The 21,371-nt window shown below is 40.2% G+C and overlaps 1 protein-coding gene across 1 annotated transcript in view; it reads right to left on the bottom strand.

Annotated features, from left to right (window-relative positions):
• Positions 1–21,371, bottom strand: part of KCNIP4 (potassium voltage-gated channel interacting protein 4) — a 1,210,338-nt gene that overhangs the window by 239,781 nt on the left and 949,186 nt on the right. The gene's annotated exons all lie outside the window — the stretch shown is intronic.

Raw genomic sequence — 21,371 nt, 5'->3', positions numbered from 1 at the left:
GGGGGCATCCAAACCGCAGCCCACTTGCCACTACGCTGGGCCTGTTCTGGTCCCCGTTGACACATGATTGAGAGCATTATTAGGGAGATTGATTTAGTCATTATATTTACAAACATGGGTAGAGGGGTGGGCAGAGCAGTGCCTTGCAAGAACACTGCTGCTCAGTAACTGCCCCCTGGAAGGTGAGTGCTACGATCGTCCTTAAATTCTTGCTTTAGCCTGTCTCAAAGCAAAGTTTCACAGACTTCCCTAATGATAAAAATTACTCGGCTTGTTAAAAACAATCTTTTGTGGAGAGTCTGATTCAGAGGATTCTGGAGTTTGTGTTCTTAAACTAGAAGCTAGGTGATTCTTACCATCAGAGAAGCATGAGTCCTGCTGTCCTGAAAGATCCCAAGGAGTAGTCTATTCCAAACCACACCAAGCAGCCTAGGCAGCTTTGTGGGAATGGTCACTGGATTCTGGGCTATGTCAGAACCACACTGGCTTAGTGTGGTTTTGACATAGAACCCCAGCCCAAGAGTGGTGGTGAAAACAATCAACTGGGATTCTGTATGTGAAGGGATTTTTAGCCCCTGGAACTCACTATGAAACATAAGGGCTTATGAGTAATGTCTTAGACCCCAGGGGATATCTCCTGGTTCTGCTACTTTCTTGCTTTGTGATTATTTTGCAAGACACTTAACCACTCTGAAAACAGTTCTTATTCTGTGAAGTTGTAATTATGATCCTTCAATGCTTTATTTAAAGTTCTCCATTTAGGGCTTCCCTGGTGGCGCAGTGGTTGCGAGTCCACCTGCCGATGCAGATGACACGGGTTCGTGCCCCGGTCCGGGAAGATCCCACATGCCGCAGAGCGGCTGGGCCCGTGAGCCATGGCCGTTGAGCCTGTGCGTCCGGAGCTTGTGCTCCGCAACGGGAGAGGCCACGACAGTGAGAGGCCCACATACCGCAAAAAAAAAAAAGTTCTCCATTTAAAGGGAACTCTGGCAACTTAGAGTGGTCATAATAATAGTTAACATTTACTGAGCATTTACTATGTGCTCATCAATATTAGCTCATTAACTCATCCCCATTGCTCTATGTGACAGGGATTATGGTCATCTTCATTTTATTGGTGAGGAAACGGAAACGTAAAGAGGTTAACTTGCCAAAGCTGTGGGCACAGCGCTTGGTAGGCAAGGAGCGTTCATTCTTTCATTCAGTTATTCTTTAACATTTATTTAGCTGCTACTATGAGCTATAGATGATACATGAATGATAAAATGGGAAACAGCGTCCAAACCTATCCTTTGGGGACTTACAGGCTAATGGCGGAGGCAGGCATGAAATTGAATGTGACCCATAAATGTTCTAGCACTTGAGTAGATATCTTTGACAGTACAGTGGGAGCACAAGAAGGGAACGTCAGCTCCACCTGGGGAAAGGTGGGTGGTGGTAACAGGAAGGAGACTTCACGGAGGAAGTAACCATCAGTGATGGTAGCTTTCATCATTATGGGAAATATTGTATCATACACAAGCTTCAGGGTAGGCAGGCTTGGGTTAAATCCTGATTCTGTCATGTGAACTGGGGAAACCTCTCCATCTCTGAGTCTCAGTTTTCTAAATCCGAGATAGGAATGCAGCTGCTTCCTTGTCATGGTTGACATGAGAGTAAACAGACCGCGGAGAGCTGAGCCCAGCCCCTGGTATTCCCTTGCTCAGCACAGGGTAGTTGTGGGATTATGATAGAAGTGCCAACTCTTTAGAGGCTCTGCTGGGTCTAGATGGATGAAATGACTTTGCTCTTCTCTGGTCCTGCTACTCCTCCCTGCCCCTAAGTCTAGTTGCAGTCTTTTCTCCATAAAGACTTTTTGAACACCCCAGCCCACAGGGCTATTTTTCTCCTCTGGGTACCAGGAAAATAACTGGTACATACAACTTTAGGTCATCAAGTTGGCTCTTTTCATTTTGGATAATATGCTTATGGGAGATATCTTTATATCAATCGGCCCAACCATCTAAACATGTTGTTTTCAGTTGCATCACCAAGCCAGTGAAGGGGAAACAGTTCTCAGCAGTTGATGGGAAAATAAATGTTTTAAGTAACCATTCTCTGAAATTCCTGCCAACATATAGCTATAGGAAGTCAAAAGTTAAAAGAAGTTATAGAAATTAATTAGGTCAAACTATAACTGTATTTTAAAATCCTACCCAATACCATATTATAGTTAAAAAACTTAAGGTAGAGGTTAAATGATTTAGTCAATGTCACACAGCTAGAAAGTAATAGAGCCAGAATTAAAATATCCCTTTGATACCCAAATTTATTATTCTCCCTTTATGCATTTCAGCAGATTTCAGCAAATATTTGTCAATTGATCTTTTGAATTATAGAGTTAGGCAAAGTATTTTAAAGTTGCCACATCCCATTTTCCAGGAAAGAAATCCCAGCCCTGCTTGAAATTCACATAAAGCCCCATGGGTACGATTTTGTTAATTCCAGGCAGTATTTCCCTTCAGGACAATGGCATTCCTAGTGTAGGATCCACCTGCTGAGAGTCTTGGAGGCCCATCCCTTTCCTATCCACTTTAGCTACGTTTGTACTGGGTTTTCAGAACACTTTCTGTTGGCTCCAGCTATCGATCTTCTAGCTCTCAAAGAATACAATGGGCTCTTTCACATGCAGCCCCCTAGGATTTTGTAAGGTAATAACACCATTGAAGAGTTTCATTCTTCATCTGGAAATCTAGGGAAACGGGAAACACCTGGAGAAGAGTGTCTCTCTAGGGGCATTTTGGGAAAGAATAGTTGGCTGCATATTATTTAAAAAAAAACAACAACTCCAGCTTAGGGCTCTATCATTTTGTTGCAATAATTTGTTAGCCCCAAGTCAGGTTATTATATTAAAATATGCTCTGGCTTTCTCTCCCCATTCCCAGGCTCACCGCTTTCTTTACATTGTAAGGAATACCCACCATAGGAAAGGAATACCAAAGGAATAAACTAACATTTCATGCTCACTTACTCTAAGCCAGGCACCGTATACTTTACATGTATAAATTAATTTAATCTTACCACAAACCAGAGTTAGGTATTGTTATTCCTATTTCAAAGAAAAATAAAAACCAACGTTATTGAGATTACATTATTTCCACAAAGTCACATTCAATAAAGGGCGCACTCAGGATTTATGTCTGATTAACTCTAAAACTAATAGCCACTAGCATTTATGGAGAACTTATAAATGTTAGGCACTATTCTAAAATCTTTAAGCATATTAACTAATTTAATACTTTCATAATTCCCTGAGACTTATATTATTACTTGGGTTTCAAGGAGAAAGTTCAGGCTTTAAAAGGTGAAGTGGGGCTTCCCTGGTGGCACAGTGGTTGGGAGTCCGCCTACTGATGCAGGGGACGCGGGTTCGTGTCCCGGTCCGGGAAGATCCCACATGCCGCAGAGCAGCTGGGCCCATGAGCCGCGGCCGCTGAGCCTGCGGGGGTGGGGGGGGGGAAAGGTGAAGTGATTTGCCTGAGGTCTTGTAAAGAGTACTTGGCAGAGTTGAGATTTGAATTTAGGCATCTTGGGTGCCAGATTCTATGCACCATGGTGCCTCTCCACACCATGATGAAGGGTTCTTTAACTGGGGCTCTGCTAAGGGACCCTGAAGAATCGCCAGGAACTCTTGGGAAAATGAACTTTAAAATGTACTCAAGGAGGCATGGCCAAGCCAATTAACTGGTCTGAGGAAGAGAGGATCAGTGAGCAGACTTTCAATTTTCTTGCAGCAATCCACTGTGATCCTTTAAGTAATCTCAAGTGAGCTAATTTGTCTGAAACTGGAAATTCATCACTTCCTCTTCTTTTTGTAGCTTCAGTTTGAAATTTCACCAAGTTGAGAAAAAATATTAAAGTTGGATAGATTTACCTACCTGCCTATTTCCTCTCCAAAATATAGGTAGAATGACAATACATACAGGAACTAGTGAAGTCAAATTTAAATTTAATCTTATTAATTTATACTTGTGTCAACTTTTAGAGATCATTTAGAGATCAAATCATCCAATCTTTTTATCTTACAGGGGCTTAAAAATGAGGTGCAGAGAGCAGAAATGACTTATTCAAGGTCAAAGGACTTGGTAAATGGACAAAATTGTCTTGAATGTCATGATTCCTGAGCTATTAATGACAGGAGAAACCAGGATGATACACTGAGAAGTTAAAAAGAAATTAAGTTCTAAAGGAAAAATCTTCTACTCTCAGTCAATAGGAGTTAAGAGAAGCAAGACATCAATGTGGTTGGCATCACTGAGAAGGTTCCATTGAAGAGAAAAACTAATCTGGGTCTTTAAAAATAAGTGAGGAGAAGAGGAATGACTTTCCCAGAAGCAGAAATGCACACACGCTAGGGCAGCATTCACGATGGTGGTGTGGCTGGATTGAGGCCTCCTAAGCAGGAGAGAAAAATGGTCCTGGAAAGTTGTTGGAAGAGGCAAGTAATGAGGACAAGGTTGTTGTATGACCCTTAGTGTCTCTTCTAATTTTAAGATTTTCTCACCAAAATGATGAAAGCTATTCACTTTCTAATGCCATCTAATCTACCCCAAACCCTTACTTCTACCCTTAGTATATCACACATCTCTATCTTGGGGTTTCTCAATTACTTGCAAAGATCCCTAAATGTTCTCCAGACAAACTTTCACTCAAACATGACAGGACTCAAGCTATATTACTTAGTCGCAGGGCTTATTCTGAAAGGTTAGTAAATGCGCCTGGCATGCATTTCTTTAAAATATGTATATGGTTGCCCATTAAACAACCAGCCTCCTGGTTTGAGTGCCCCATTGAATCCGTAAGTTGTTTGTAGGAGAATACCTTCCACTTTAAGAAATCCAGCAATATTGCACTAATGTATTTTGAAAAGAGTTCTCATGTACCTTATTTTTTTTTTTTTTTTTTGCGGTACACGGGCCTCTCACTGTTGTGGCCTCTCCCGCTGCGGAGCACAGGCTCCGGACGCGCAGGCTCAGCGGACATGGCTCACGGGCCCAGCCGCTCCGCAGCATGTGGGATCTTCCTGGACCCGGGCATGAACCCGTGTCCTCTACATTGGCAGGCGGACTCTCAACCACTGCGCCACCAGGGAAGCCCCTCATGTACCTTATGATCAAAGTATGTGGAGTATGTAATCTTCATATAAACAATTGTCAGACTACTTGGAAATGCAACAAGAAAACTTTTATAAGAATCTAATCTTCCCCTGTGATTTATGATTTTTTTTTTTTTTTCCTGCTTTAGTTTCCTTTTCCTGGTCTTTCTGGCCTAACCTGAGTGGGTTCCTGGGTTCACCAATTTAATAGGACATACAACTTTGTCACTCATGTCAAAACCCTTTTCATGTTCTCTTTCTATAAAAGGTGTCGGCCACTTATCACTACAATGGACTGGCTTTAGGGCAATGATGGTCAAGGATAATAATATGATTATCCTTTCTTTATTATCTTAAAATTAGGATCCAAATAATTTTGAGCCCCTGCTATGTGACAAACAGTATACAGTGTGCATTACATAAACTATCTCACTGAATCCTTACAACGTCCAGGTAGGATAAGTAACATTAACTCCATTCGATAGTTGAGGACACTGAAATGCAAAAACTTAAATTTTCTTATACTGCAACATAGGGGAAGTGATTTGGGCTTTGTGTGGTCCAACTTGAAATTTATGTGAACTATGTGAGTGCAGAGGGCCTGACTGATGACCTATCAAACATACATTGTACATCTGCTTCTGCTTTACTCATTAAAGATTTCATTATCCTGAGGTAAAGATTGCTGCTCACTTGTAAGATATAGATCATTGCCTTTCTTCCTGTGATGCTGATATTCATACTCATTGTCTCCTTCCCAGACACCAGGATCATGCTGCCCCACTATGTATGTGCTGATCTGTAACTATACTTCTCTGATGAACTTTTGAAAGAATAACCCCCTGCCAGGCTTGATGTTTGTTTTTCTAGCAAGGTATAAGACTATGCTAAAAACCATGCTTCAATGGAGCATTTCTCAGAGCTGAGAGACTGTCTCATGGCCTATAGCCTTCAGCTTAGCTGGAATAAAACTCTTTCTTAATCTCAGTCACAGATTGGTTATTGACTTTCCATCTGCATTGCTTGGCATAGTCGACAGGGTATCAGAGAAGCTCACCCGAGGTTCCGTGTGTTCTCCTTTGGACAGGCACTCAGGATCAGCACAGGCCCCTTGAGCCCCTCTGGCTTCCCAGCATTCTCCTAGTGCTTTGGTGAGTTCTCCTGATATCCAGCCCTCATAGATTTTAAAAAGTGACAGTCCTGAGTTTTGCCCAAGCTGTTAAAATGTTAAGACTTGGAATCTTACGGAGGCACCAATACATTTCTTAAGTGGAAGGGTACTATAGGAAAGTCCTTAGGCAGAGAAAGCAGAAGGACCATTCGAGTCAACTGTGTTGGCTCAGCTTTTTAAAACATGTGGCTTAAAAACTGGAAAGATTTGTACTTTATAGTAAAATGAAACAAAAAAGGGGGTTGGAGATTGTGCTTCTAAAGCCTACCAGCTCCTGGATGCACAGCCACAGACTGGAACTCCAGTTGGCTTCACATACAATGGGTACAAAGTCAACACTCATCTTGCCCCCAAATCACTAGGATGGGGTGCTTTTGACATTCCAAAACTGTTTTTTTTTTATATATACTCAGTTAGAGAAACTAACTTGATAAAACATCTTTTCAAAAGTCTGACCCTAAGAGAATAAAAGTATTCCTAGGAGAAAGCTTGAAGTTATAACTCTTATCATGTCCTTGAAATGTAAACATAGCCAGCATCACTTGAGACTAAGGCCTTGGCTCAGTTAGTAGAACCCAAAACTAAGAAAAAAAAAAAGGAAAAGAGATTTTTTAAAATTCAAGCAGGAAAACTATGAGATTTCTGTCTGTGTCTATCTGGATGTATATATGCCTGCGTGTACATTATAAATATGATATCTCTATCTCTGAATGGTATTATCAAAATAAATTTGTAAAAGAGCTCTATTTAATTGATTTGAAAGTAAGCACTTACAAATCAAATATTTCTAAATGTAACATAAGCTAGTCCCAAAATTTAAAGGACCACATGATCTAGGATTAATCTTTAATGAATAAAAACAAGTTTAAGTTGCTAGTTTAATTAATACAGATATGTCTTTAGACATATTTAGAGTTATCAATATTAAGTATAATACTTTTATTGTACTTAGGTTTACTGAAAGTCAATAAGCTCATGTTATCTCTGTTACAAAATTTGTCAACAAGAAAATTAACTTGGTATGATGATACTTTCATAAATAATGAAATAGAGATAAATGGAAAAAAAAAAGTTTTTTGGGTGAACTCTTTAAGAATGCTTATGTAATTCAAAAAGAGTCATGTACCAAAATATTCATTGCAGCTCTATTTACAATAGCCTGGAGATGGAAACAACCTAAGTGCCCATCATCGGATGAATGGATAAAGAAGATGTGGCACATATATACAATGGAATATTACTCAGCCATAAAAAGAAACGAAATTGAGCTATTTGTAATGAGGTGGATAGACCTAGAGTCTGTCATACAGAGTGAAGTAAGTCAGAAAGAGAAAGACAAATACCGTATGCTAACACATATATATGGAATTTAAGAAAAAAAATGTCATGAAGAACCTAGGGGTAAGACAGGAATAAAGACACAGACCTACTAGAGAACGGACTTGAGGATATGGGGAGGGGGAAGGGTGAGCTATGACAAAGCGAGAGAAAGTCATGGACATATATACACTACCAAACGTAAGGTAGATAGCTAGTGGGAAGCAGCCGCATAGCACAGGGAGATCAGCTCGGTGCTTTGTGACCGCCTGGAGGGGTGGGATAGGGAGGGTGGGAGGGAGGGAGATGCAAGAGGGAAGAGATATGGGACCATATGTATAGGTATAACTGATTCACTTTGTTATAAAGCAGAAACTAACACAACACTGTAAAGCAATTATACCCCAATAAAGATGTTAAAAAAAAAAAAGAATACTTATGTTATGATATGCCTACCTAAGCTTCTCCCAATTTTTGGTAACTTGAAACTTTAATGTTTCACTGAATTAAGTTAAATGATGGAAATTCATTGAATTCTAGATCATTTTTAAATAAGATAAAATACTGAAACATTAATTGTTAAAGAAGTCTATGTTTACCTATTTTTGACCTCTTATTACAATGATACTAAATATATTTGAGACTATGAGTAAATATATTTTGTGCTTTATTGCAATATTATACAATAAAGTGTCATATGTTCCTAGAAATTAATTTTTAAAAAGGACTGTATATGTAAAGTAGGATATATGTTGTTGGTAAGAGAAAGTATAAAAAATTGAGATATTTTGTTAAGGAAAAAGAAAGTGATTTTGTCCAGAAGCTGGTTATTTCTAAATGGAAAACGAAAGAAGGGACAAACATATGAATATAAAAATTTGTGGAAGGTTTGTGGAAATGGAACCCTGAGAAAAGAGTTTTGTGTGTAATTAAGTTGAATTTGAGTGAATGAATTTTAATATTATAGGTAAAATGGTGGAAAACTGGAATTTGTGTTTTTCTCTGCTAAGAGGACAAAGTTTTCTTGAAATATTGATCTGTTGCTTTTGACAACTGACTGTAAAGCTTCTTTACCTCTTAAGTAGTCTCTTGTAACTTTCTGTATTTGTCTTAGAATATTTTATTGTCACCTTGATTAAGTGAATAAGTAGTGTTTCACAGTGACTTATGATCCTACTTCACCAAGCGTTTAAAACCTTTTGATATCTTTGACAAAATTCCTGAAGTCAAATTCTAAATGAAGTTCTTTTGACCTCTAGCTAACTTTTGGATGCTTCAGAGAGCCCTAAAACAGCTCAAAGGGAGATATTAAACTAATTAGGCTTATTTGGTAGGTTAAATTACATGGGAATCATTGTCAAATGAGTAGTGATAAACCTTCTTAGGTTTTATTGTATGAGTGAATGTTATTAATATATATGTTCTAGAAATTATATGAGGTTTCTAAAATTTGAAATGTCCTGGTATGTCGTCAGTCATAATTTTAGCTATTATCTTAAAATGTATGTCACAGAAATAGCTGAATTTCCTCAACAATTGCAATGTAATCAGGTCTTTAACCATGCTTTTTAAGTCTTTTGTAATTTATAGGTAGTCACTGTCTTACTCTGATGCTTTTACAAAACTGCTTATAGATGACTTGCTTTTATGCTCCAAAATGAAGTTAGACTAGGTAGCAAAAGGACTTCCACCATGTATGAGGGCTATTTCAGCAATTGCTCTCTTAATGCAAGGCTACTGAAAAGATAGTAGCGGGGTCTCCTTTAACTATTTATGTCCTCTACTCAGTTTGCTTCCAGCACCACAGTAAGAAAACAACCAGGACTGCATTTTATTAACAGATTATCTTCTTGCTCCTAGGAATGACTTACAAGAAATTCCTATTGATAATGGGGATCTAATTTGATTTACAGATGGGTCCTCCTTAAAGGATGAGCAGGGACATTACTGAGCTGGATATGTGGACATAATTGAAAGCTCTTATTTACCAAAAACAAAGTCAGCACAACAAGCTGAATTAATTATCTTAACCCAAGCTTGTCACCTAGCTAAAGACCAGATAGCAAACATGTATACTGGCGGTCCCTATCCCTTTGGAGTGGCACATGACTTTGGAATGCTATGGAAACAATGAGGTTTTTAACCTCTTCAAGACAACCTATAAAAGAATGGAAAACAGGTTTCAGAGTTATTAATTGCTATACACCTGACAAAACAGTTAGCAATTATTAAAACACCAGCATTCTGACACTATGGAAGCTAATGAAAATAAGCCTACTGATGCTGCAGCCAAACAGGCAGCTTTAAATACTCAGCCTGTCCAGCCTCGAGAATGTCCACTGTTCTCTGTTAACCCTGCTAAGTCAGTAAAAGATTTCCTTCTACAGGCGCAAGAAGAGAAGAGATCACCACTGAAGAAGAGAAACACATGTGGCAACAAAAAGGGGAAATTCTTGACCCCATCACACAAATATAGTTTGGACCTGATTAAAAAAAAAAAACCTATAGTGTCTGTTGGATAACAATTGCCATTCTTTAACTCATTTGGCACCTGAAAAAATGGTTTTGTGGGAAAACAATGTTTTTGGAAACTTTCACCCATTAGTGGTTCAAGGGAGATATATTACATTATTTTCAGGGTCTTATTAAGGCACTTAAAAGATATAAAAAAATTGGTAGCTAACTCCTTTTTCAGCAAGTTCTCCAGAGGCAGCTACCTTAAGGATCATGGATTAATAAAAGATTCTTTGCAGCCACAATGGAAAGGATCTTATCAGGTATAATTAACTAATCCATGCTGAGCCTAACTGAAAGACATAAATTCATGGATTCACATCTTTCATTTAAAATAAGCCTCCTCCACCTGATGGGACACTGACCCTTGTTTTTGATACCTGGATTCAACGGACCAAGACAGATATCAACAAACCAGAATGAGAAGACAACAGCAGAGGCAGACCGCTAAGCCAAGATGCCAGACCTGACCCATATGATTATTTATAATACTTTCTTGATTTTTTGTACTTTTGCATATGATTTAAATGTTTTTCCTATTGTGGGCACAATCTTATGCAGATTTTAAGAATCAACCCAATTGTTGAGTTTGTGTTTAATTACTTATGTTCAGCATTTCTGGCTTACCTTGGTGGATTTCTCCTCTCCAAGCTCTGAGTGGATGTCCCTTAGAAAATTTATTTCAGAAGAAAGAAGTTATAGTTCTGTTTAGGCCACTACTGATATTACTAGATGGGACCCTCTCACCTGGTCAATCAGTGATACTTGCTCTGACTCTGGCCATAAATATGAATTCTCTCTTAATGGTACCCAAGCTCAGTCTAAACAATGAGCTAAAATTCAGTCAAATAATTTAACTTCCCAATTATATAGGACCCTCCCTCAGCTATGGGATGGATTTATATGGCTAACACCAGGCTATGGTTGTTTAATTTTAAGAGCTCCCCTATGTTGGGAACAATTAAATCATACTAAGGGCAATCAGCCTAGTGATACTAGAAAATTAAGCTGGGTGCCTTATAAAAAATGTCAACATATCATTTCCCTTAAAGTTAGTAATTGGTATGAGGCAGATTGGGTTATACAACTAGGAATACACTGGGTTTTACCTAATGGAACTCAATGGGTCTGTGGTACCAACCTATGGCCCTGGCTTCTGCCAGGATTGATAGGAAGATGCGTTCTAGGATTCCCTTGGTCTTAAGATAATATGCATACCAATTTAGATGTAACTCCGGCAACATTTACCCTTAATGTAAGCCCAATGGCCCAAAAAATAGATATTCCATTGGTATGACCATTTGGCAGCTATTTCAGTGCCTTCAGTAGGATTGGAAGACATAATCACCCGTACCAAGGCCCTCACAAAATTCACCCAACAGGCCTTGAATGATAGTAATCAGGCTATAGTCCTACTGAATTCTGAGAGCTCCATGATGAGAAAAGCAGTATTATGAAACCACCTGGCACTTGACATTTCTACAGTGTCCCAAGAAGTCACCTGCCCCATAAATCAAACTGAATGCTATATTTTATACTGTTTTATACCAGATGAATCCTCTGTTATAACACATTTAATGACCCACATGAAAAATAAAATTTCTGCTTAGGTGAACCACTTCCCAGTCTTGGTGACCTTTAAAAAACTGGTTTGGCTCTGGAAGTTCATGGCTTAAATTTCTACTTATGAGCTTATTAATGTTATTAACTATATTACTTACATACTGTCTGTTTTATAGGATTGTTGTTTCTTGCATTACCCAATGTGTAACCAAGCCTCAGACAAAATTAATGATGACCACATAACTTGATCACATATACAACTCTATATAAACAATTATCATTAATGTAACATGTATTAATATTTCTTTAAAAATTATTATTAAAAGCACAGGTACAATGCCTGTGAGACAATTTGATGTAGTTGATAAAAGGTAGACTCTATGAGATGTTTCCCTTTCAGCATATAGCTTTGTGCCTGTTCACCATATATAAATAACTCCCCAACATAGATGACTATGCAAATCCAGAGATAAAAGAGGCCTAAAAAACCCCCAAAGAATTAAAAAAAAAAAAAAAAAAAGATGCTAAGCACCAAGGGACATGATGGACCCATGGCAGACAGCACTCACTCTGGCATCAAAGGACAAAATTTGATAATTAAGGCTTTCTATCTAAAGATTTGCTATCAAAAGTGGGAAATGATAGAGAAAAATTTCAAATTTTCACGTATTGAGATATAGGAAAGCCATTTTGGTTTTACATGATGCAGCCTGAAGTTTATGTGAACTATGTGAGTTTCGAGGGCCTGATTTATGGCCTAACAAACATACATTGTACACCCGCTTTACTCATTAAAGGAAAGAATGCATTATCCTGGGGTAAAGAATGCTTACATTGAAGATATAGATCATTGCCTCTCTTCTTGTGACGCTAATGTTAATACCGTTAATCTCGTCCCCTTCCCAGACGCCAGGGTCATGCTGACCTGCTGTGTATGTGCTAATCTGTAACTCTACCTCTCTGTTGAACTTTTGAAATAACGTACCCCCTGCTGTACTTGATGTTTGTTCTTTGTTCTCACAAGGTATAACACTATGCTGAAAGTCATGCTTCAGTGGAAGAGTTTTTCAGAGCCATCTGAGAGGCTTTCTCCTGGGCGATAATCTTCAGCTTAGCTTGAATAAAACTCGTTCTTGTTCTTTGCTATAGACTGGTTATTGAGTTTTCATCAGTAGTAACTTGCCCAACATTATGAGGGGGATCAGAATAGGCCACTTCAAAATAATGCCACTTGGCATAAGGATTATGCTGAAAGTAATTGAGAAACAGCAGGTGTGAGAAGTGTTTTCTGCCCTCCTCTTGTCTACCTAAAAGGGCATACATTTCACTCTGTGAAGCTGCCCCCATCCCTCCTTTTCCAGGAGTCAGAGAGCAAATCTTATCACTGGAGACAAAAAGTCATCACCACGATGAGTCTGCATAAACAAAACTAACTGCATAGAAGCCTTACCTTCTATTAGCTTCCCGTATCTACTTCCCCACAGGTTATCATCCCTTGAAACCCAAACTCCCTTTCTTTTGTTAAAATGGTACATAAGCCTCAGAATCTAACTGCTTCTTTTTAAAAAAAAAAAAAAATTATTTACTTATTTTTGGCCGTGTTGGGTCTTCATTGCTGCATGTAGGCTTTCTCTAGTTGCGGCAAGTGGGGGCTACTCTTCGTTGCAGTGCGTGGGCTTCTTATTGCGGTGGCTTCTCGTTGTGGTTCACGGGATTCAGCAGTTGTGGCTCAAGGGCTTAGTTGCTCCGTGGCATGTGGGATCTTCCCAGAGCAGGGCTCGAACCTGTGTCCCCTGCATTGGCAGGTGGATTCTTAACCTCTGTGCCACCAGGGAAGTCCCTAACTGCTTCTTTGTATTTCACATCTTTTCTGTGAACTTCCATGTCCATAAATATTAATAAAAATTGAATACCTTTTCTTTTGTTAGTTTCTCCTTTGTTAGTCTAGTTTGCAGGCCCCTAGTTACTTAACATAAGAGGATAGAGGAAAAGTTTTCCCTTCCTAATAATTACATGCTAGAAGTCAATGAGTTGGGATTTAACCTCAGGAATTCTCACTCCAAAGCCAGTGTTTTTACATCTTTGGGGAGGTAAAGACCTCTATGTAAAGACCACTATTTTTGTTTTGTTTTGTTTTGTTGTTATTGTGGCCCCATTAAACAGAGAGAAGCAAGATTTTTTTTTTTTTTTTTTTTTTCGTTACGCAGGCCTCTCACTGTTGTGGCCTCTCCCGTTGCGGAGCACAGGCTCCGGAAGCACAGGCTCAGCGGCCATGGCTCACAGGCCCAGCCGCTCCGTGGCATGCGGGATCTTCCCGGACCGGGGCATGAACCCGTGTCCCCTGCATCGGCAGGTGGACTCTCAACCACTGCGCCACCAAGAAAGCCCGAGAAGCAAGATTTAAAATGCAAACAGTATCCAGAAAGATGTGGTGTGGCCTTAACTTCACACTGAAGTATAATGCTTGGCATCAAGTTCTTTCCTGGCAGCAAGGTAAAGAGAGCAAGAAAGAGAAATGAGATAAGGGAAAGGGCTCAGCAGGGAAGGAGGAGGAAGGAGAAAAGTTGAAGGGGAAGAGAAGAGAAGAAGGAAAGGGGGGGGTTAGAAATGAGAGCAAGAAAAGACAAGCAATCCTCTATGCTAGCCACCATGGGAGATTCAGAATACAAAGCTGGATGTGGCCTATTTTCTGTTTGCTAGATTCTCAGAGACTTCCAGGGAGATGGGATCTAAAATAGGAGTCAATAAGGCTAAAGGAAAGGAATGGGTAAGGGGTTATTTCTACCTGAATTAGTCCTACCTCCCTGGTCCATTAGTCTCTGGGGCCTCTGTAACTAGACATGCAGAACATCCATTCAGCGCTACTTTCTCAGCCACAGCTTCAAATGACCTTGGAAATAGAGCAGGCAGTTTTAAAAGTGAGATGAATGACATCTCCATGGATATTGCACTAGCCATAGCTGGGCCTTGGGCACTGCATTCAGTGTCTGTTTCTTGGCCCTGTGATGCCTTTCCCTTCACTTGGGGAAGGACCCTTCATCAGCTTGATTCTCTCAGTTTTTAGGCACAAGATTACCATAGTTTGACTCCAGTGTTCTCAGCTGCATTGGCTCATTTCCTGTCCCACAGCAGCACTTTGGGAAAGACAGCCCAACTGGTTTAGACTTTAATGCATTCTGAATCTCAAGAGACACTGAATGAGTACCTTGGTCAGGTTTTGTTGTATAGGGTTGTAGGGACTACATGGAAAGGATATTTGCAGAGTCCTCAAGATCCTTCTTTGAGAACACTTCCAACCCCCTCTTGTTTGTTTATTCTCTTTCTTTCTTTTTTTTTTCTCTCTCTCTCCCTTCCTTCCTCTCTCTCTTTCTTGTTTCTTTTTCTCTCTCCCTCCCACTCTTCCTTCCTTCCTTCTTTCCTTTCTCTCTCTCTTTCTAATGTACACATGCAGGAGAGTACATGCGTGCACACACACACACACACACACACACAATTATCACTGGGATCATTTCCCTCTTCTGCCAGGTACATGCACACACACACATAATTATCACTGGGATCATTTCCCTCCTTTGCCAGGTTATAACAAGTACCCATGAATAGAGAAGTCCCCTCTGCACTGAGCTTAGTGCCTCCCTACTGGGTGAGAAACAAGGCTTAGTGAATGTCTACAAAGAAAATGTTTAGGATGCAGGGTGTTGGCCACGGTAGGCATTCATGCTCTAATTGCAAGTTCTCTGAAGCGACTGGCCAGGGCCTGACAGCCAGGATTCATAGCCGGGTCTTTGGACCCTCAATCTAGTGCTCTTTTTACTGTAATGGAATTTAAGATGTCTACACAATTACCAAGATACAAGCAAGAAGGGACGCTGCGCTATTGAATAGAGACACTCCTCCTAGTGAGAAGATCAGAAAAATCCACAATAAAGAGAAGCCATGTGAATTGGCCTTGAAGGCTAGGCCTAATATTACCTATGTACAGATATTGCTCATGAGTGCCAGCTGTTGCTAGTACCCCAAATCAGACAAATTGATGACTAGCTGCCAAGATCTGCTTCAAGCTAGCAGCCAGTGAACCTGGGGGCAGAGTCTGAGTAAATCTCTTTAGCAAATAGGACTAAGCCTTATTAAAAATAAAAAAAGAGGTAAAAAAATTTTTTTTCTTCCTACCCCAGCTCCAAAAACAGAGGCCTGGAGAGTTAGAAAGGGAATCCCTTCTCTTCTGGGAATTACATGTTTCCCAGAACTTTGGTAGTCAATCAGTGTGGTAGCTTATCACTGCTGGAGATTACTTGTTTTCTATCATTACACTCATGTTGCTGTAATGCCCAAATCAGTCTGTATTAGTTTCTTATTGCTGCTGTAACAAATTAACACAAACCAGGTGGCTTGAAACAACACAAATTTGTTACCTTACAGTGCTGGAGGTCAGAAGTCTGAAATGGGTCTCACTGGGCTAAAATCAAGGTGTCAGCAGGGTTGTGTTCCTTTAGAAAGCTCTAGGAAAGGATCTAGAGGCTTTTCCAGGTTCTAGAGTCTGAACACATTCCTTGGCTGGTGGCCACCTCCGACTTCAATGCCAACAATGCCAAAGTTGAGTCTTTTTCAGGTAGTGTCATTCTGAACCATACTATTTGCCTCTTTCTTTCATTTATCCTTGTGAATCCATCAGGCCTGTCTGGATAATCAAGGATAACCTTTCTATGTTAAGGTCAACTGATTAGCAACCTTAATTCCATCTGCAACTTTAATTACCCTGTCATGCAACTTAGCACATCCATGGGTTTCAGAGATTAGGATGTGGATGTCTTTGGCGGGGGGCATTATTCTGGCTATTACACAGTTACAACACATAAATTACTTTTAACAGAAAACACCGCTTTAAATAAGAAAAGAAAAGCAAACCCTAAAATGAAACCCACAAAAATAAACTCTATTTAATCAGGAGCAAGCCAATTGATATATGTGTGTGTATTTAATATACATAAAAAGAACCTTGTCTTTGAGAAGCAAAGGGCAGCTTTAATTAGCATTTCTGTCTTTGAACTTCCAATTTTTACTAAGAAAGGACTCTGAAGAAAGTACCTTTTAAAATATTAAAAAGGAACAGCAAACAATTTAGAAGATTTAAGCTAATGATCAGACCAAGGGACATTCTACTCTCATTTTAGTGGTCAGAAGCAATTAGATGCAGAGCAGGTGTTTCCTGTGAGCCCGGAACTAACCTAGGAGGTACAGGAGATAGAACCTCAGAGTAGACAGAACTGGGATAATGTTCCCCCTTTGCCGAATTTCTAGGAGGATCACAGAAGATAGTGAAGGAAGAGGCACTTCTTAACAGGGAAAAGGCACTCACACGTTAACACTCTAATTAACTCTCCCAGACATCCTAGGACTGATAAGACTAGAAATAAGCCAAGATCTGCAGCTATGGAGGTTTTCATTTTTACTTAAAGTTGTCAATCCTCCGAACATGAGTAAGTCACAGATCATGACTTTCAGAAAGACTTCTCACTGCCTTAACAGTACTGTGGTAAATGAGGGACTTTCCCCTTTGAAGATCCATACGATGCTTTCTCCTAAGGACACTGCTTTTAAATGGGCTGGTTCTTACACACTTGAGCTAAAAAATCAATTCTAACACTTTCCAAAAATCTACATTTATCCAAGACTTTGTTATAATTTTATGTGTATTTTCACTTTCGCAGACTTTGTCTCATTTATTCTTTTTATCTATCCATTGTAAAAATGAGAGCACTGATGTTACTTGGCCTTATCCAAGGTCAAAACCAAGCAGCAAAACTGGGTTTTAAAACTAGGTTTTTGACTCCATATCCAGTTGTTTTTTTTTCTCTGCTCTAGTATTTACAGAATAGTTTCTCTGTGTTGGGTGTTGTGGTGAGGGCTTTATTTCGGTGATTTATAAAATGGGAATAAGTGCATAGCTCCCAGTGTTGTCAGGAGCAATAAATGGGTTAGTACACAGTACATTTAAAGCATTCAGGCCATTGCAGAAGATTTAGCAAGTGCTCTATTTATAAGAGTAATTATTAGCATTTCTTCACAAGCCATCTCCGAGGTGTTTCTATTATTACACCCATTAGACACATGGAGAAACTGCAGTTCAAAATGGTTAAGACACTTAACCAACTTTTTCTGGTATGTGACCAAGTGAGCCACAGGAATCCTCATTCACACAAGCCAGCTTCAGGTTGACTCTCTAGGCTTGGTTCTTTAAAACAGAGCCATTCTTAGGTACACACCTGGACTTCCAAGTGGGGCAGAACCTAAACTAACCAAGCTGCAAAACTGTTCCATCAATTTGGAAAGATCCTCAGATTTCAGATGCCTAGCTCAGGGATCATTTCTTCACCTGAGAAATCTGACCTCCACCTTATTTCTATTTCATGTCATTCATGCGTTTCTTCATTCATTCTTCAAAACAGTTAACACTGATTATGTGCCATGAAAAATATACAAGGGACTGTGAGGGATAAATATAATGAAGAACCTTATGGTCCAGAAGGGGAGGTAAGGAATGCACGTAAGTCACTAAATCCAAGGAAGAATATTAGTGTTCATGAGAAGGTATGTTTAGAGAGCCATGGGGGTTTAGAGGAGGAAGAGGAACAGGGAAGAAGGAAGGTGAGGTCCGTTAGGGAATGCTTCATAAAGTCTGAGTTTGACTTCCATAGTGGTTCAGTCATTTTTTTCAGTGAGTCAGTCAACATCATTTATTGTCTATTATGTGCTAAAATATGCAAAACCCCTCAATATAATCCAATCGACAAATCCTGTTGGCTCCACCGTAAAAATATCTTTTCTCTGACTAATTCTGCTAACATAGCCCTTGACTCAAAGCACTATGTGACACATTCCCATCTGATTTCCCTGCTTTCACTCTCACACCTCTACAGTCTGTTTTTACACAGCAGCCAAATTACAGAGTATATTTTCATTGTAACTTCCCTGCTTATGGCCTTCCGAGGGACAGCTGTCCATTACATTGAGGATAACGTTCTGGCCTCTCTTTGATTTCAGCTGAGACCAATTCCATCTCTCCCCCGTCCCCAACCACACTTCTCACATAGTCTTTCAATCCTTTGAACAAACTAAGATTATTCCCGGCAAAGGTCTTGTGTTTGGGGATCCCTCTGTGTAGACTACCCATTCCTCCAAGGCTGTCCCCTTCTTTCATTTTTTATTTTATTTTAATTAATTAATTAATCTATTTATTTATTTTTGACTGCGTTGGGTCTTCTTTTCTGTGCATGGGCTTTCTCTGGTTGCGGTGACTGGGGGCTACTCTTCCTCGTGGTGCGCGGGCTTCTCATTGTGGTGGCTTCTCTTGTTGCGGAGCACGGGCTCTAGGTGCGCGTGCTCAGTAGTTGTGGTGCATGGGCTTAGTTGCTCCGTGGCATGTGAGATCTTCCCGGCCAGGGATCAAACGCGTGTCCCCTGCACTGGCAGGCAGATTCTTAACCACTGTACCACCAGGGAAGTCCTCCTTCTTTCTTTCTTTCTTTCTTTTTTTTTTAATAGGCTTTTTTTTTTGGCCAGGCAATTACAGCATATGGGATTTTATTTTCCCAACCAGGGATCAAACCTGTGCCCCCTGCAGTGGAAGCATGGAGTCTCAACCACTGGACCACCAGGGAAGTCCCTGTCTCCTTATTTCTTGCTCTTTCTCATCACTCAATTCTAGGCTCAAATGCTGTCTCCTCAGAGGGAGTTTCCTTGACCATAAATAATCTGTGTCTCCTCTCATTACTGCCAGTCACTCTCTATCTCCATAGCGCTCATCACTTTCCCTGAACTTTTTTTTTAACATGTTTGTTAGCTCATTCATTTCCTATCTCCTTCCGCTTGTATAGAACACTCCCAGTATGACCTCTTTGTCATATTGTCTCCAGCACCTAGAAGCGTGCTTGATGACTGTAGGCTTTTCATAACTGTTTGTTGAATGAATGAATGAATGGCATAAGACAGCGCTCTTCACTCATGCAGGCATTTGAAACCACGTGAATTGCCTCAGCAACAGTCGTAATCAGAGCTTAGCAACTAACTTCATTTTAGATAGTACAGTGGGTTCAAGAGAGAATTCTCTTGTGGGGGCTGCCAGACTATGAAGAAGCGTAAGTATCTATAAGAGAGCTGAATGATGAGGCTCTAATAAGTGTTTCTGGGCAGTAGAGTGGCATGATCAGAGAAGGGTCCTCTTTGCTTCTGGTTTAAAAAAAAAAAAAAATGCAATCGCAGCAAGGAGAGAAAAGAAAAGAAACTGAAGACGAGGAGATCAGTGAGTAGGCTATTGCAAGGGTCTAAATCAGAGGTCACATCAGTGGGCAGAAAGGGACAGGGATGAGATCTGGCACTAGAAGAGATGCGGAGATGAGCTTGGCAGGACAGTGTGAAGCTGAGACTGAGAACAGGGGGCATCAAAGGTGATCTGAACTAATTGTCAAACCTGGGGGATATATCTGTCAATATTTTCCTGGAACTGACCAGTGAAATGAAAGGCTGGTGGAAATATATTAAAAAGATGCAAGGATAACGCATGAACTTGAAATCAAAACTGAACAGCCAAGACTTAGGAAGGGGAAGAAAGAGGGCAGCTCTGGGTGGCCCACATCAGTAGTCTCCAGCCCTCTACTTGAGAGGGCTACACTTAAGTAGAAGTGTTCCAGGCACTCTTGAGCATGGCATCTACCCATCTCCAAATTTCAAACTTCAAAAAGGAAATCCTGCTTGGCCCACCTTGGGTCAGGCAAAAGCCCTTGGATGGATCAGTTATAACCAGAAGGCAGGTCTCCTAGTGCAGAAGAGCACTGGGGCCTCACTCTTGTGGTCGGTGGTCCCTTTAGGAGAAAGGAAACGCTTGAGGGTTCAGCCAGCCACTCCAAGTCATCCCCGGGTGCAAATGGAAATGAGAACATGTAGGGAGGCAAAGATAACTAAAGTTTTGATAGAAGTACATTTGAGTAATGAGCAGGGAATCCAGGGAGAGCTGCTGAGTTGATAACTTAAAATGTGAAGCTGTACCTTGGGAGAGAGGCCAGAGCTAGAGATAAAAAGCTGGGATTCATCCATATAAAGGTAATTGTTGAAATGACAAGAGTGAATAAGATATTCAAGGAAGAGATGTTCAGAGACAGAGACCAGAGCAAAGAATCAACACTATATGAAGAAGAGGAGCCAAGTATACCAGCCTAGTATACCAAGTATACCAGAACGAACATGGTGACAGAGATCCAAGGAGGTTTTAGAAAGTAATATTTTCATGGGAGTCAAGAGACAAGAGCGCTTCAAGGAGAGGATTGACCCCTGTGTTAAATATAGAAATCCATTCATTCTCCAAGTTAAAGTGTAGTCCTAGCACAAATTATTTGAGGTGGGTCAAAGTACAAGTATGCAAATATGTGTGTGTATGGGGAGGAGTGTTTGTGGATGGGATGTGTGTACACGTACAGAAGACTGGAGTGCAGGGGTGAAAGAAGAGAGATAATGCTTGAAAGGATTTTCAACTGATTCTTAAGTTTTTTTCCATTCAACCCAAGACAATTCTAAAAGTATTACTGACTATTCGGTATGTGCCCAACTTTGACGCAGGTGCTGAGGATATCATGTGCACAAGTGAACTAGCCCCTGCTCTTTTGGAGCCTAGGGTTCAAC

The sequence above is a fragment of the Phocoena phocoena genome, chromosome 5 (genome assembly GCF_963924675.1).
Source record: "Phocoena phocoena chromosome 5, mPhoPho1.1, whole genome shotgun sequence".
In the NCBI taxonomy this organism is placed as follows: Eukaryota; Metazoa; Chordata; class Mammalia; order Artiodactyla; family Phocoenidae; genus Phocoena; species Phocoena phocoena.
This window is presented reverse-complemented; position numbering and strand designations above follow the sequence as displayed.